Here is a 16,934-nt window from a genome sequence, read left to right as displayed (position 1 = left end):
ATATTCATTTCAATTGATTCATTTATTTTTTGGCTCGGTTGCACCGACGGCGGCGGCTTCGCGCGGCTCAACCTACGAAAGAGCACTTAAGCTGCGCTCTTGAGTCAAGTGCGAAAAAGGCGTTCCATTGTCAGATCGTTCCAGCGTGCTCTTTAGTGATACCATTTGAGAGTAACAGCTCACCCGTAGCAAGGAACAAACTAATCCAGGCTGCGACTTAAATAAAACATTCAGCGAGAGCCGTCATTGGTCGCCAATCTCACGCCGCGCGCAGATGCCTCCTACACTCAGGCTTGCTCCGCGGCCATCCAAGAACAAACCTCGCGCCTGACGGCAGTTTAAGGTTCGCCTTCTTCGCGTTGTCGACGGCGCGGCTCTCGTTGCTGCGCGGCATTCGTCGTCCTCCGTACCTTGCTAACGGCGACGCAGCGCTCTTTGATATTATACGCGTCTGACTACTTCCTGGCTTTTTATGCGAAGCATACTACTTTAGCTACCACTTCAGCCCTTCACCGTGGTTATGCGCCTCCAAATCACGTGATACATGACGTCACACCACGTCACACCACGTGACACGATGACGTCACGACAGTAGAGAAATGGGGCCCACCTCGCGCCGTCGCTGTGGTTGTGCGCCTCCAAATTACGTGACACGATGATGCCACACCATGTGACACGATGACGTCACGACAGTGGAGAAACGGGTGGCCACCTCGCGCCGTCGCTGTGGTTGTGCGCCTCCAAATCACGTGATACATGACGTCACACCACGTGACACGATGACGTCACGACAGTGGAGAAACGGGGGCCCACCTCGCGCCGTCGCTGTGGTTGTGCGCCTCCAAATCACGTGATACATGACGTCACACCACGTGACACGATGACGTCACGACAGTGGAGAAACGGGGGCCCACCTCGCGCCGTCGCTGTGGTTGTGCGCCTCCAAATTACGCGACACGATGATGCTTCGCATTCTCCAGGCTTAACCAAGTTAAGCCTCAGCCATTTTTTTTTATTTGTGATGTTTTCTCCTCAACCTCAGATTCAGACCTCTTTCTTCGCTCTTCTTTTCATTTCTCTCTTCACGATAGCGTCCCTTTATTTTCTGCTCTTTTTTTCTTTTCTTTCTTTCTTCTTTCTTGGTCGCATGGGTCGGGTCGATGCAAAATCGTACCTACTTCAGCCACGCCACGGCTCAGAGCAGGCTCCCAGCAATGGCTTGCGCCGTAAAAGGCGATGTGCCACCAGTTAAAGCTCTCAATGAAATCAGTGCCAGCGCAGTGTTCTTTCGCCGCACTTCTCAGCTGCTCCTTTTGAAGGTCATTTTCTCCTCTACATGCCGGGGTTTCGGCGCCCTAGATGCCTTCGAAAGATTAGCCGGAGAGAATGAATGAATTTTAAATCTTGATTTTGAAAAGCCTGCTTTCATTATTAGTGCGGATCAGGTCGGCGTTATGGCCACTAGCATCCCTCGCAGCTGTTAAGGCGGACTCACAAGGGCGAAGTGCGGAGGTCGCGCGACAAGTTTAAACCCATTCGTTACGCTCCTTCCCCGCTTTCCTAGTGTTCCGTAACCGTAACTAACCGACTGAAATTGGTTGCGCGACGGGGGCGACCCGCCAGTGTGAATGAGCCCTCAATGCGATTCAAGAATGCGTTTCAAGTTGTGTAGGAGAGCGCGTTTCACAAATGAACATTTGTTTGTGTTTTTCAATATTTACAAGCTGACAGACAAGGGCTGCTCAAATGGACAAAAGAAACAGATTCATCAGTTTGCAAAGTGGGCGCCAACGAGCGCTGTACGACAACTGGATCTAAATGATATGCGTCTGAAGTTCACCCATATCCTGCATGGCACCAACGTTTTGATTTCGTCCATTCTGAGAGTGGTCAGCCAAAATCATCTCGTTGTCACCGCTACGACTAGGCAGCAAATTAAGCCCGCCATATCTACGAGGTTTGCAGCTACTCACCTACGTGGCCTGGTATGGGTCGTGTCCACGAGTGGATATTTTTCTTTGTCTCTCTCTCTGTCCGTCTGCACTCTAACGATCCCAACAGGAAGCTTGATTCAGCTTAGGTTAACTGAACTAGGAAACTTACGTGGCTAACTATCCAGAACCGGTTCATAAAGCGGGAAATGGCGGAGCTAATGTCTTGCGTTTTTGCAAACCCCTAGCAAACTTGTTTATATTGCTCTCTCTAATGACCATAGTTCTCAAGTGCATGCTCTCTACACACTATTGCTGCGAGTTTGTTTGCTAGCTTACAACTCTGACATGTGGCGGCTCCTGACGGCCCTGCGTGTTCGCCTTTGTTGTTTTCCTAATACTTTTGCCGCGTTGTGCTGTCATAATGCATTAGTGTCCGAAATGGGCTTTCTTGCTTTAAGCCTTTCATGGCTTTTTTATTCTTTGCTCGACGATTGTGTAGCAAACAAAGCGAGCTTTGTTAGTTCTCCTTTTTTGTGTTTTTTTTCTCTAAGTTACTGCAGTCTTTGTGCGTAAGTTCCCAAGCGAGCGGTACACTTCTCAAATCCGCGCTTACTGAGTGGAAAGAACGTGCCCTGGGGCGGCTATTTTCACTAAGTTATGTAATTACGCTCAAGGAAGCAACGCCAGATGTGCTTAGTGCGATCGTATTTTTCTTGTGTTTGAAAACGTGCGCATAAAGCAAGCCCTCCTGTATAGCAGCCTGATGCCACCTCGTAGGTGGGCAGGTAATCTCAGCACATGGGTGTCTGAAAGATCGCTCTCTTTCTCGCTCCTTACCGCCCGGTCTCACTCATTTTCCTTACCTTGCTACTAGCGTCTGCATGATGCAAAGGGCGGAGATGCGATGCGATGCACCCAGACTCGAGGACAATCGCGAGTTCTAGGATATCGTTCTTATATTTAGAACTCTTTCCCGCAAAAAGCATTTAGCTGCTCCGTTAACCTTAAATGTTATTTGAGTTTCTTGGATGGCCTTCGTCTAGGTCTAATGTGCCTGGGCTGGCCATGCGCCTTGATGCAGCTTTTTTTTTTTTTCAGTCTGCAACAGCTTTGGTGCTTGAAGCGGCATCATCGGAGTGCGTAACTCACTGCTGCTGCTTTTCTGCTTTGGCGAATGTGATCTCAGCTCTGCGACCATCATCTACCCCGGATTTTATCGCAATCTTCGGCAGGAACACGGAAATTACCTCGAATTTTTGCGATTTTTTTTTTCACTATTTGGCCGCCTGTACTGTAAGGCACCACCGGGAATTTCCTTGCAACCCACTTACTTGCTACAAATTATGGCTCAGTCATCATCGTGGCCTCCTTAGGAAGAACTGTAGCAGAGATTTGTATTGGCCCTAAACGCGCAGGCATTATGTGAGGATTAAATTAGTTTATCGATGTATAAGTGCGAAAGCACTATTCCGATGGGTAAACTCTGAGCAAGACCTTGCGATGATTGCCAGTTTGGGCCAAGTATCTTACGACGTTTGTGAATTTGTTGCAAGGGAAATGAATAAACAAAAATAAATGAAACATTCATAGCCTTGACTGGGAGTCAAACGAGCGACGGCGCGAACAGATGAGCTCCGCTGGCCAGTGCACGAGAGCTCTAGGCTTTCGTCGCTTTTTTCTTCAACACGATATTTATTTCAATGCTGCAATGTTTTAAGTGCATGAGCATGAGTGCATGATCTAGGTACAAACATTAAGAAAAGAGTGGCAAATCAACACACCTAAGCAACCAAGCATGAGAAAAGAGCCAATGTAGAGCACATAGCTCATACATCGTAATACTACGCATCTAAGCTACAAAGAGCTTGATAAAACACAATGAAGAGCACAGCACTAAAAGGAAATGCCATTCCGTATCGAACTCGGTGTGGGTAGAGCCGAGTGCACAGCCTAGCACAGTGCACTAGGCTAGCGCCCCAGCTCGTGACGCCTCGTGTTAAACTACCACGCTTGCGCTGTACGTTGCACATTATCGTATTCATCAACTTCCATCTGCGGCGCTAAGGCACAGACAGAATTCTTTTAACTTTCTATCTCCTGCATTTAATTCTCCCTTTCTCAACTTATGCCTCATGGCCCAGTTCTCCTATACAAAAATAGAGAATTCTCTGTCTTCATCATCGCTGTTACCGTTCATGTAATTCTGCTTTCGCACGTTTATAAAATTAGGGCAAGAATTTCTTGTCATTTTCTAGATAATTACGTAGTTTTCTCAGTGCTGTGTGCTCAAACGGTTTACCCTATTTTTATTGATAGAATGAAGTGTATTCATTGAGTTAGATTTTTATTAGTATAAGAGGCATGTGTAATACATGCGACATGCATACATAACACATACATGTGTAATACATTTATATATATGCCCATTGAAAGGGCAAAATTATCGCTTCGAATATGTTTGTGCAAGATTATACGTAGCATGCAACTACGTCTAAAATAGGATTGCATGACTGAGGACACCTTTATCGACAAAGGGTACTGCGCAGATACAAACAAGGACTTGAAGGGTGCACAACTAGCGCAGTGTGTTTGTGTGCGCAGTGCCCTTTGTTGATAAGGATTGGGCGACTCGCCCAACAACACACTCTCTTAGATGACCCCATTGTTTGCTGAGTGCTTAAATTGCGCGCCTGTGCGTGGTCTTTGGAAATGGACGCAGTAAATTAGGCCGGTCATTGCCTTTAAAGATTTCTTGAGTGTTCTGTCTTGTTCGTTTTGTAGGTCGGTGAAACTTCGCAGGAATAAGTCTTCATTTGTCTGGTAACATTTTGTACCAAGACCAACGAGTGTCACCGTTCTTCCAGCTCGAGCACAGCTGAAAGCGGGATTCGAGGTGGAAGTGGGAATTGGTGAAACAAGGGGGAAAACATCCGCACAAGATGGATAGAAAGAGAGAGAGAAAGAAGGAGAGACGATGTTCTAATGACGCTGAAGCCCAGAAGACGCGCGACTCCTCGTGTTTTCGAGTCGCCATAGTTTTGTTCCTTCTTTTGTGCTCAAGAAATAGTGAAGATCACGGGGAAGGTAAGGGTTTGTGTAATAGATGGAAGAGTTGTTGCGTTCGGTGCTAATTTATCTTAATTAGTACTTGGCAGCTTGGCAGCATTAGACCTGTGCGTCCCCTTGCTTGGATGGGCACTGCCTCAGCAACGCACCCGCGCTATTTATCTCAATAAGGGCAACCGAAACGACTTTGATTTGTACTCAAAGCGTGCTGTTTGTACCCATCCACACGGTGCCTTTGCAAGACCTACCACGTCGCTGCCTACATGTACTATTCCCCTGTGTCGTGCCGGGATTGTTCCAGGCATTTTCTAGAGCATATAGGTAATGCTGTGTGATTTTTGCACACTTTATTGGAAAACTTAGTGTTTCTGTAGTGTGACATCACGGCTAATGTCATGGTTCTCTTTCACTTGTCGAATTGGAAAAATGAGTGCGCACCTACATTTGTTTTTGCCGGTTTCCTTTGTATCTACATTCGATTCTATAGCATCTGCTTAATCACTATTTCAGTTCCTATTTTTCTAGAGTACGCTGGAGTCAATGGCTGGATTGGTAAAGGTTAGCACAATTAGAACTTCAGGCTGGGGCTGATTATGTCGCCTTAGTGCGTCCGCAACTGCCATCCGTTCATTGCGCGCATCGAGGCACACTATCCCATCTCTCCGTCCTCTCGTTGCTGAGCAGTTTGCGTAATCCACTTACTTATCACAACTGGTACTAAAAGAGTTATTCTGTCTTGCTCCACTCCCAATATGCACCATTGTAGGCAAGAGCGGACGCTAATTGGGAACAACCTGTATATGTGTCTGCGGTTTCTAAAAAACAGTATGCTGCAACGAAAAAAAAAAAGCCTAGCCTGACAGCGCTTTTATTTTATCTCTGAAAGAGCTAATTTATCTCCTTTCACACCGAGAAAATCTCGTGTGTCACCACAAGTATCTCCCGGCGCTTTCGTCATATTTTTGTTTGCGAATGTCTCTTGAATTGCTTAGTTGGAAGCAAATCAGTCCAGGACTGGCATAGCTCAAGAAACACAACAGCTGCTGGCCGTTCCGTTGCGTTCCCTATGTGTGCCCATACATATTCGGAAATTGATGTAATGTCATTGCTAAATGTAACCAGGCCGCATCCCTTGCGTCCGTGTGGTGCAGTGGAGCATTTACTTGCACTATTAAAAACCAAAGTGCCTTCAAATGTGAGGACGAAAGTTCTTGTTACTTTACTGAGTTTTAGGGCTTCCAGGGTGCTATAAGTGCTCGATTACACGGCTGAGAAGCAAACCATACGGCCTAAAAGTTTTGAAGACGAATGCACAGTCTTGGTTAAAAGTCTTAAGACCGAAGGCTTTTCGCTTCAGCCTCTTAATATAGCCATCACGGCATTATTACGGACCGAAGGACACTGAAATGCTAGCAGTTGGGTTCTGGGTGTAGCGAAGCTTCCTGCTTGACTTGTGTTTTGAGTGATCCGCTACACGGAGTATTCTAGGGACATTCATTTCGCTGCAGGTGAACACTGTGGCCTTAGGACTTTTGACCAAGACTGCTCATAGACATTGTCGTACTAACACCCATGTTTATAATTTCTGAACGCCATGACTCAGTATGGAATTAGGGCTACTGATGCTCGAAGGTACGACGGACTTTTTTTTTTTATTTAGAACATACTGCAGGCCTACAGTAGGCCCAAGCAGGAGGGGCGAATACATAATATATGAAAAAAAAGAAGCTTATGAGCATAAGCTATTTACCTGTCCAGCTTTAATTCACATTTTGTACCTATTATAATTAATAGTTTTAAAAAATATTCATTTATTGGTATTATTTTTAATTATTATTCTTATGCGTGCGGAGCGCACATTTTTCTATTCCGCAAAGCGGAAACAACTGAAGAGGTGTACGAAAAAAAATAATCTACATTTGCTGATTGTAGCCTTGCGGGGTAACCTTGTATATCCTAAATACAGGAATTAACCAGACTATTATTTAAATAAAAAGAAAAGTGACATTTATAATACAATATATAATGCGTAGTATTGGGCTCTACGCGCTCATTCCTGAAGCTAACAATTTTGCTGGAGAGCTTACCTTGTTTCTTCTCCTGGTTATACTGTATCGCTTAAGCTCCTGTTCTGCCACACAACTGCCTTGCTACCAATCTGTTTCAAGTTTTTACGGGCGTCTTTCGTTCTCTCAGCGGCAGATATTTCTGCTATCATTAGTGGAGGCCTGATATTAGAAGCCACAGAACTTCTGACTTCTATATAATTACACGCCGTTTGCCGCATTCACTGAATACCCTCTAAGTAAGCTGCTTTGATTGTATTCCGGCCAGCAAGCCTCTCTGTATGCTCAGTAAACACTGAAACTACTCTCTTTACCAGTCTGATGCCTTCCACTTTGTATTTTTTCTTGAAGCGTCCGATTCGACGCGTGTTGAGCAGCGTATGTCAATATACGCTGTATGAACTGTACTTACTGCACCAAGATCCGGCTTCCTTACAACAGCTCTGTAATTAAACCGATGTAGCAGTCAAGCGCATGCTCGAGTTTCTTCAGGCAATCTCGTTTTCGTCTTTGGCATTGTGCCAAACCCTACGTCGTTGTAGTTTCTATTCGATTCGCCTTTCTCGTCTCCTTACCATTGCTGCTTAGTTTTGTTCCGTTCATTGCGCTACCGAACGACCACGAGTCCTATTTGCTACCGCTTCTCCTGGATGCTGCGAAGAACTGTGCCATTTTAATACTTCGCCTTTGAATTCTGTGCTGTGGGCGTGCGTTTCTTTCCCAGGATAGCGTTCCAGGAACTATTAAGACATTTACTTATTGTATTTATTTTGATTTTAATGCTTGGGAAGCACAACATAAAGGGTGGTCAGTATTCCAACAATTAGATCTAGAACAACCGGATGGCCGCATGTTTGGTCGTTAGTACTGCTTTTGCACTATCACGAAGGGCCAGGTGAAGGTGTGCATGTGCACTACGCATGCGCAGAGGCAATATGCGCATGCTCTGCAATGCGCAGTATGCTCTGGTTCAAACTGAGTATGGGCATACAGTTCCTTTAGATGAACAATAATTCCGCTGAAGAAGTTTTTAGTAGTAGAAACAACGGATTCACAATGTCAACCAATCATGCGTGTTTTCCAGAGGCTGTGTAGTCCATTCCGAAAGAACATGCCTAAAAAATCAGCGATAAATGGCAGTGCATTGAGAAACCACATAGAATACGGTGCCACAATAGGTCTTTTTTTCTTTAATGTTCTTTGCAAGATATCCCACTTCCAGCAACGCAGAAGTCGGTGCGTAGATGGTGAGGATGACCAGAAGCTATTTACAGATTCACAACAGCGCTACGGAGCATGATACAGCGCTATTAAGCATGAACCAACTAGCCCACACCAGAATCCTCCTAAAAGCTATTTACCTCTGCCGAAAAAGTAACTGCTGCGATGGAGCAGGCTGTTCCAAATAGAGAAGTGGCGAGCGTTCCGGGACGGATCTTGCAGCGTAGTGTCAGGCGTATAGATGTGAAGGCCTGGAAAAAACACTGAAATTTTGGAAAAAGAACAGGCTTTTTCGTTTTTTTTTTTTTTCAGCCGAGAAAAAATTGAAAAGAACTTCAAAGTTTTTTTAATGCAATTTCAAGGTTTATAATTGCTTGCTTTCAGTCCCGGATTATTTTTCTGCTTTAAAACCACTACAGCGTGCATAGTTGATCGACTGGAGAGCAATGGTCATCATCAGTGCCAGGAAGGGCTTTTCAAACGTTCGTGCTTCGAGTGCGCGGGTTGAAGGCCAGGTCACATAGGTACTCCAGGTTGGAGTTAAAAACACACCTTTAATACCTGAACTCAGGGCTGAAGTAGGACAAAATGGCGAAAAATTTTCCAGCGCGACACACACGGCACAAAACAGCATAGGCTGCTGCACACGTACGCAGCTTTAGCCAAATGCAAGCCAGCTTGTTGGCGACAGAGATTGGGCAGAAAGGCTATACAGTAACGCTAAGCGAGATCAAGCGAAGTGGGCTCGCACTGCCATCTAATGAACATTAGCCCGTGGCACCATTTATCTGGTGGCAAGGCCTTGGCACCAACCAGCCGCTAACTCCTCTGGATTGTCGACTGCTGCAGATACCGCCATCATCCGCCAGCTGCGAACGAAACTGGTCACGTTCCGTAAACGTCCATACAAGGCTTCGCAACAGGCTTTCAGCAGAACACGTTCGAAAGCTTGTGCATGTATAGTCGAACGTAGCTGTGGACACAACTTCAATTCATACTGCTGCGCCGTAGTGCCGCATCCTCGACAGTGACTCCAAGTCCGGTATGGACTGACTTATTTCATGTTCCCTTTCTCGGTGCAGCAGAACAAAAAGGTCGTTTCACCAATATAACATTTATATCTGCATACTTGCCTGAACTTCGGAGTATTATTATTGTCTGATTTTGCCATGTTTAGTGAAATTTTCAATATTTTATTAAAAAAAAACCTGAAAAGATAGATTTTTTTCAAGCCATTCAAAATTTTCTGAAATTTTACATCTGTTGTCAGGAGTAGCCAGCACCAAAAAAGGAATGAGCTTTCTCGTCAGCCGGCGCCGCGTAGCGTCGCATGCCGGTAGCGGGAAGGGTTAGTGTTGTCCCACTACACTAGTATCTCAAGGCTCTAATGAGGTGCTCAAAATAAATGTTAAAATCGATACACAATAAAGCACCATGCGAATGTTCCTTTAGCAAGAAAGAACACTCACAGCTCCTCCAAATGCAGCTACAGCTGCTGCAAATCCAACCACTGGAAGTACCAGTTATAGCATAGCGTTTGCCTTTTCTTTAGTAAATGGAAAAGCGCACAGAAAGTACACACACAAAAAAGAATTAAGAGTAAGAGGGCACAAGCCTAATATTGCGTCTGTTGATATCAATCTAATACTCATATTTCGATTTTCATCCGCTTGTTATAACACATTACAAAGAGCAACGACCATGTAATGCAACAGACGGACGCTGCCGTCATCGAAACAATCACATGACAGACGTTTTGAAGTTTTTCTTTACATTATAATTATATAATTCACGCTTTACAAGCTGTAAAGTACACGCCTTATAGGCGTGTATTGCAATAGACAGCACTAAATAAAAAGCTAGCCAGCCATTCATGGGTTTGCAGCCAGCTTCTTGTATTGTTCCAACAATGTTCTTTGTGGCTGCATTTCTTACGTTGCTCACCTCATGACAATAAGTCTCACTCTTAATTAAAAGGTTTGTCTTTTTGCATGGAATTATTTGCTACGCAATAAAGCATTTCCGGAAGTGCTGTGACAGTCTGTAACAGATGCCACTTCCATGCTAATGTGTATAGTTGCGTTCATGACCAGTTAAAGCCTAATCACTTTCAATCTACTGCCGCCGTTTTGTGCAAGCCTGTTAAAAAAAGGGCCATTCTTTGTTCGAGCCCTAGAAGTAAATACAGGCGGTCCCTGTAAAAAGAAGATAACAAATGGAGTGACTCTGAAACAATTCCTGTCTTTAATTTGATTGTGACAATGGCCTGTCTACGCCTGTCAACGACGACGGGTCTCTGTGTAGCAGGGGCTGTTATTCGCGTCATTCAGAGCAGCGAAAAAGCTAGCTTAAGGCACGTTTTACGAGCGTAGGACTGCCCCTGCAATTACGAGCCATTTATTTCGCGTTCTCATTGACTGTGTGGCGTTTCTGTCACGTGCTAACATATTTGCCATTTGTTTGTTGTTTTTTTTTCTTGTTGTCGACGACCACGCAAAGAGATAGAAACGATGGCTGCAATTTAGGGGCTACGAAGAGTACAATTAGGGAAGGGAAGAAGCATCATAGGTGCATCGATGTCATGTGTTGACAGCCCTCCAATTTTCGGGAGTCCTGCATCGAGATCCAACTTCCTCACGGAAAAAAAAAAAAGAAATGCAGCACGTGGTGTGTTTTTTTTTCGGCGTGTTGTTCTGTGTCATCTGTAGCGCCACTCTCGGCTATCCTCCCCACCCCAATTCCACCCTCCAGAAGCGCCACCCATCACCCATCCATCCGCGTCCGCCCGCCTTCACCAAGCAGGAAAATTCTGTGGCGTGTGAAAATGCTCGGCTTCGAGTAAAAGCCTTCATTGGAGTAAAAGCATCAGAGTAGTGATCGAGGGTAAATCCAACTGCTTTCATGGAATTCTCGCACAGGGCATCTTTTCGTTCTGTATTTCTTTTTAATTTTAGGGCTCTAGTCACAGCCACGTAAGTGAGTGTAGAGAAGAGAACCGCACAATGTTTGTCTTTGTAGCTTTTGGTGTATTTTTAAGTCACACTAGAGAATATGCTCATCAGAAACGTCATGCTAACATCGTATGTGACCTCAGTTTTAGACCGAGTCTAAATATTGTTGTTTTACCTTGAGTACGTATGAATGAAGAAGCATATGTAAAAAAAAACTCTCATAGTTTCATTTGGTGAGTGCAAGTTTTTGTCAGCTGCTTTCTCCACCGATGGTATTGGATGACTGCTTTGTAATTAGACATTTTTCAAAAATTGGAGCATTAGTTTTAAAACTGACCATATTGACAGCAGCATAATGCTTGCAGCTGCCATCTTTTGCGAACTTTGGAGAAAGGCATATTTTTAAGTTAGCTTCCATTCATGACGCGTTAACTAAACTCCTAGGTATAACGATATACGCTTCTGACTACCCTAAGGGAAGCAATAAGTTGCCCTGGACATAATATATGACTTCTCTTCAATTCCGCTCTTTATTTTTTCAAGTTCTGCTTTGATGCTTTCCAGCTACTCAGCCATCTCTGCCAACCTGCGTTCTTCTGTATAAGCTACGGAATACCCCATTTGTTTTAATTTTTCTGCGGAAGGGTTGGGGGAGGGGGGGGGGATTGTAGCAAAAGAGTTGATCCCAATACAGGGAGTTTTCCTGGCAGGAAAGATTTCCTCTTTCCTCCCGTATGTGGATAGCCGATGGGTGTGGCTGCTTCGAGCGCCTTTTATGCAATTCCTTTAAAGAAAGTTCTAAAGTGACTGTGACCATCCATAGTCTTTTCCCTGCTATTTTTCTCCTTTCAAAGACTCCAAGGCTTTCTGTAAAAGCCATGCAGAAATTTCCGTTTAAGAAATTTCCCGCAGCTTTCGCGAATATTTGAGAAATGCTTCATGTCAGTCGTCCTAGTCAGCTCTTAAAAAAGTGGTCCATGGTAGGGATAAGGGATGCAGATAGTATCTTGACAGATACAATTGAAGAACAGAGGGGAGGGGAAAGCCTGTGAAGTGATAGCGCTGCCAAGTTGTGGAATTATGCTTTCGCTGGCAGTTCGGACGCACTTTATAAGAATAGTGGATAGTGTGCTGATAACTAACCGAACTGTTAAAGTTAGTAATATTTTAATTTAAAAAAAATTAAAAAAAACAATTATAAAAATGCTTTGCAGCCTAGTGACTTAAAGCTCCCTTCTTGAAGTGTACCGATGGTTAGGTTAGACCCAAAAAATTACAGCAATGCAGCGCTGCAAAAGCAGTGACTACTGAACTCGATGCACTAAAGACACTCGCAGCGCATGCGCACAATTTTCTGTTTGTCGCTCCAATTACTGTTTTTTATCTGTCGGGTGTCATAGAAGCACCCATGGTGAGCTGGACAGCTTTCATAGGCTCAAACTCGCTGCAAGTGTGACGCCATCAGTGAGGTCCACTGGCTGGCGTAGTTTATTTTTTAGCGCAGGATTTTGTGCGAATAGTAAGCTTACAAAGAGAGACCAAATGTTGCGGATGAAAGGAAGATGGAGTGCGCCTAATCAGTAACGCTCGCAACTTACAAATTGTCACAGACTGCCTACTGTGATAACGAAACAACGTCTTCACATCCAAGGTTTTGTTCAAAGTTTCCACAACACTTCGCCAACGCTACTTTTGTTACTCTTCATTTGTTACGCAACATCATTTTTTTTTTGGGGGGGGGGGGGGGGGGGCTGTTAAAGCACCCGACTCCGCATGAATGCCTTCCCGAATCTTATAAAATGGTCGACCTTCGTTTTAAACTAGCCGCTGGTCTTTGTCAAAGTCAGCCAGCCAGTTTTATTTCCTTAGACTTGCGAGCCAGGAAGAGAAGTGGCGCAACGGAGGGCACTCCTCGTACGTCCACACATAAATTCAGTCCGGTCGTTTGGCCGATGAGGCTTCAACCCTGTAGCCTACGGGCTTCACGGTACTCTTCTTGCGCTTCTGAGCGTGCTCCTAGACAAGGGCGAAACACGAAATGGGACGGCGGAAAATTGGACGATGAGTGATGGGCCGATCGATGCCAGCGTCCATCTTCTGCGAAAGTGTTTTACTTGCCCTGTATTTCTTTCCCTTATTGTAGCGCGACCCGTCAGGCAAGCCGACAAGCGAAAACATTGGGAGCTGAAGAGAGAGGAAGAAAATTGCCGGGGTAGGTACAGACTGAGGAGCGGGGTACAACCTAGGAAGGCCTTCGTCCCTTGTAGGCAAAGAAATCAATGCAGCAGACCAATTTTTTGTTTTGGTTTCTGCACTGCTTGATTTGCTGGTATTGGAAGATAGGTGCATCAAGTTGGCGGACAAAGGAAGAGCAGAACAGAATGTTTTTGTAGTCGCAGGAGTCATGGTTTCTTATTTGACGACGGCTTTTCTGCGGAATTTAAAGTACTTTCGTTATTTCTGTCCTGTGAAACATGTGACGGGTGATTTCATCCCCGACAAAGTGTTTTTGATAGCGTGATGGGAATGGGCTCTAGCCACCTAGAATGGAGTTGTCCCTGTGCTAGGTTAAGCGAAGGGGTCGGAAGGTTCGAGCGTTTAACCACATCAACAACAGCCACACGGCTCGTTACACCACCACTATGTGCGCTGCTCTCTCCTGAGCTATCACGAGCTCACGAAACTCCAAACAGATAGCCGCGTCTGCCTCAAGCGCTGCTCTCGGTAACGGAGTTTTTTTTCCAGATCTCTTTTTTTTTGTCCAGCCACACCATTAAGCGTTTCTCGCATAAACTCTCGCGATTCTTGCATGTCTGCTTTTAATTCCTCCCGTCCATGCTCAGCTGTCTTTTGAATCAGTTTAGGAATTCCATCACCGGCAGACCCAGCTGCTCATTCGAACGCACAAACTTTCCTGGCCCATACCTGGCACCAGCGCTTACTACTTTACTACTTGCTCCCAAACTAAGACACTTCGCCAGAAAGGTGGTAAGAGTGATCGTGGCAGGCTCGCCATATTTTCATCATGTGATGGTATTGGGTCCAGGATCGCTCTTTGTGTACGGTTTAGTAGGCGGAGGGTCCGAGACCCGCCTGTGGTTCTGTGACGAATGGACCTGGCGAGGAAAATCAACCCCGAAGACGATGGTTGCAGCGTCGCGGAGCTGGCCAGTGGAGGTTCACTGCGGTGCGGATTCTGACCGTCGGTACCGTGGCTGACTAGTGTAGACTGGGCCCTAAGGAAGGAATAAGCACCGCGCATCACGAACAGGCTCCTCTACTACACTTACTCCTCCTCTTCTCTCAGCCAGCATAAATGTCCGACTTGCATAACGACAGCATTTATAGTAGGGAACGGGAGCAATTACGCGTTTGCACCTACCCAAGCGCAACTGTACGGTTACAGAGGAAAGCTATACAGCTTTTTAGGAACTTCACATTTAAAGAAAAATTCGTCCTGGACCGGGGTTCGAACCTGGGACCACCGCTTCACCAGAGCAGTCACTACCAGCTGAGCTAACTGGGACGGCAAACTTTGGTACGGCGAAAGCGATTTGATCAAAAATTCGAAGTGGGAACAGTGCTGATTGAATGTTTTAGGGGTAAAATATTTTACGTCCCGGGTAGCTCAGATGGTAGAGCGACTGCTCCGGTGAAGCGGTGGTCCCTAGTTTGAACACCGGACAAGGGCGAATTTTAAGGCGGTAGCCTTTAATGCCTCATCGTTGTAAGCAGGAGCTGTCGACAGAAATGTCACGCTTTTCAATTGGTCGAAACAGTCGTGACAGTGCGCGAATTTCAAACGGGGCCTATCGTACATTGGCTACTAACCATGCAACCAATTAAAAGGATCGTATAGTGATGCTCCAAGTAAGTTTGACTGAGCTTAGTTAATTGATTACTTAACCAATTAGTCTAATTAGCCTTTCTACTCAGACCACATAAATAAATAAAACCGAGTAAGAAATTGGCCGAGCTTGGAAATCGAACCCCGGTCTCCGTAGTGCGAGTCGAGCACGCTACCACTCCGCCATGCCAGCTCGATGGTTTGGAATGAACAAAGGTGCGTCTAGTGAATACGGTGTCTTCGTTCACTCCCATCTTCCTCCCTTCCTGTTACGGCGAGGTTTATGTGTCCACCGAGATATGATAGACAGGCACATTTCCTTTCCTCAAAAACCAATTTACCGACGAGCAAGGCGTATTTGTCCGCGTTTCAGATTGGTCCAAATTGTCGTGACGTCATCGCGCGCGAATTTAAACGGCTGTTCACCGAAATATGTGAGACAGTTACTGCGCAACTTCCTTTCCTCAAATACAATTTTGGACTAGTGTCTACTGAGATATGTGAGACAGTTCCTGCGTAATTTACTTTCCTCAAATACAATTTTCATTTTCTTCATTACGGCCCCTCTTTTTTCTTTCAATCACACTTCCTCCCTCCCTGTACGGTGCGGCTCAGGTGTCCACCGAGATGACAGAGAATTACAGCCCCATTTCCTTTCCTCAAAAAGCGTTGCGTTCAAAGGGCAACGCATCGCGCCAAACGGGTGGTGGCGCTCCTTTCTTTTAAAGAAATTACTGAGCACTATCGTGCCGAACACCGGCGATACCCAGTTCCTATGAAAGGACTGGGTAAAGCTGGCGAACGAATTCTCCTCAGGCTCTTTACAAACACCCTGCTGTGCCCGGCGGTTCTCAAGCACTTTAATCCTTCTTTTGACGGCCGCTGCTCATTCTGTGGGGAGGTGGCCGACACCTTCCACATGGTTTGGGCATGCAGAAAAAATCCTTCTCTCCCCCCAATCACCCCTTCCCCTACCCGAGAGGACTGGGAGGCGGCCCTACTCAGCTGCCAGGAACTATCGGCCCAGCAGGCCCTGGTTCGGCGGACTTGTGTAGCGGTCTCGACCAACGGGATCCCGGAATGAGGGACTCCGACTAGTATTGTAAGGGGTGAGACCCACTAGGGGCCTCTCCCCGAGCACCTCTCTGTACATTACCAAATAAATGCTTTTCTCCTCCTCCTCCTCCTTGGACTCCATGGCAGCGCTACAACACGCTGTCGCGTTCCACTCCTAAAGGCGAAGCTTAAGAGCCATTAATTGGCAGTTAATTAATGCACCAAGAAAATGTGCAGTGAACAATCGCGTAGCAGAATGCAGCACTCAGGCTTTTGCCTTTCACCACTTTAGTCGCTAAAGTACCTCGTAATTTTTTTCTTTAACTGCGAAGTTTCTAAGCTGTATAGCTTTCCTTTGTAGCCGCATGGTTGCGCTTGGCTTGATGCAAATGAGCAATTACTCCCTTATCGCAAATCTACTCTACCTTGTGGGATTAGCCTAAAACAATTGACCAGTCACAAAGCTGAAATTTTAGTAATAACTGAAAAATGTGTCCGAGGGAACACTCAGCTTTTAGACAGATAAAAAGGAAAACGAGGATGGATGGAAACAACTTTATTACACCAAAAAAAAAAAATCTTCCAGGGTGGTCCCCTACTGGTCCAGGAGTACACGGGATTGCGCTTCACGTAAAGCCCGATCCACCAGCCATTTCTGGCCGGCGGGCTGAGCGGTCCGTAAAGCAGCCTCCCAGGAAGAATGAGTGGGATTGAGGATGGGGAAGGACATTCCCAAAGGTAGTGGAAAAGTGTGGATCTGGGCATGCCACAGGTGGTACAATCAGGAGGAAAG

Source organism: Amblyomma mixtum, chromosome 6 (genome assembly GCF_055824585.1).
Source record: "Amblyomma mixtum isolate Tamu chromosome 6, ASM5582458v1, whole genome shotgun sequence".
NCBI lineage: Eukaryota > Metazoa > Arthropoda > Arachnida > Ixodida > Ixodidae > Amblyomma > Amblyomma mixtum.
The sequence above is the reverse complement of the archived record's forward strand: the minus strand, read 5'-3'. Positions refer to the sequence as shown.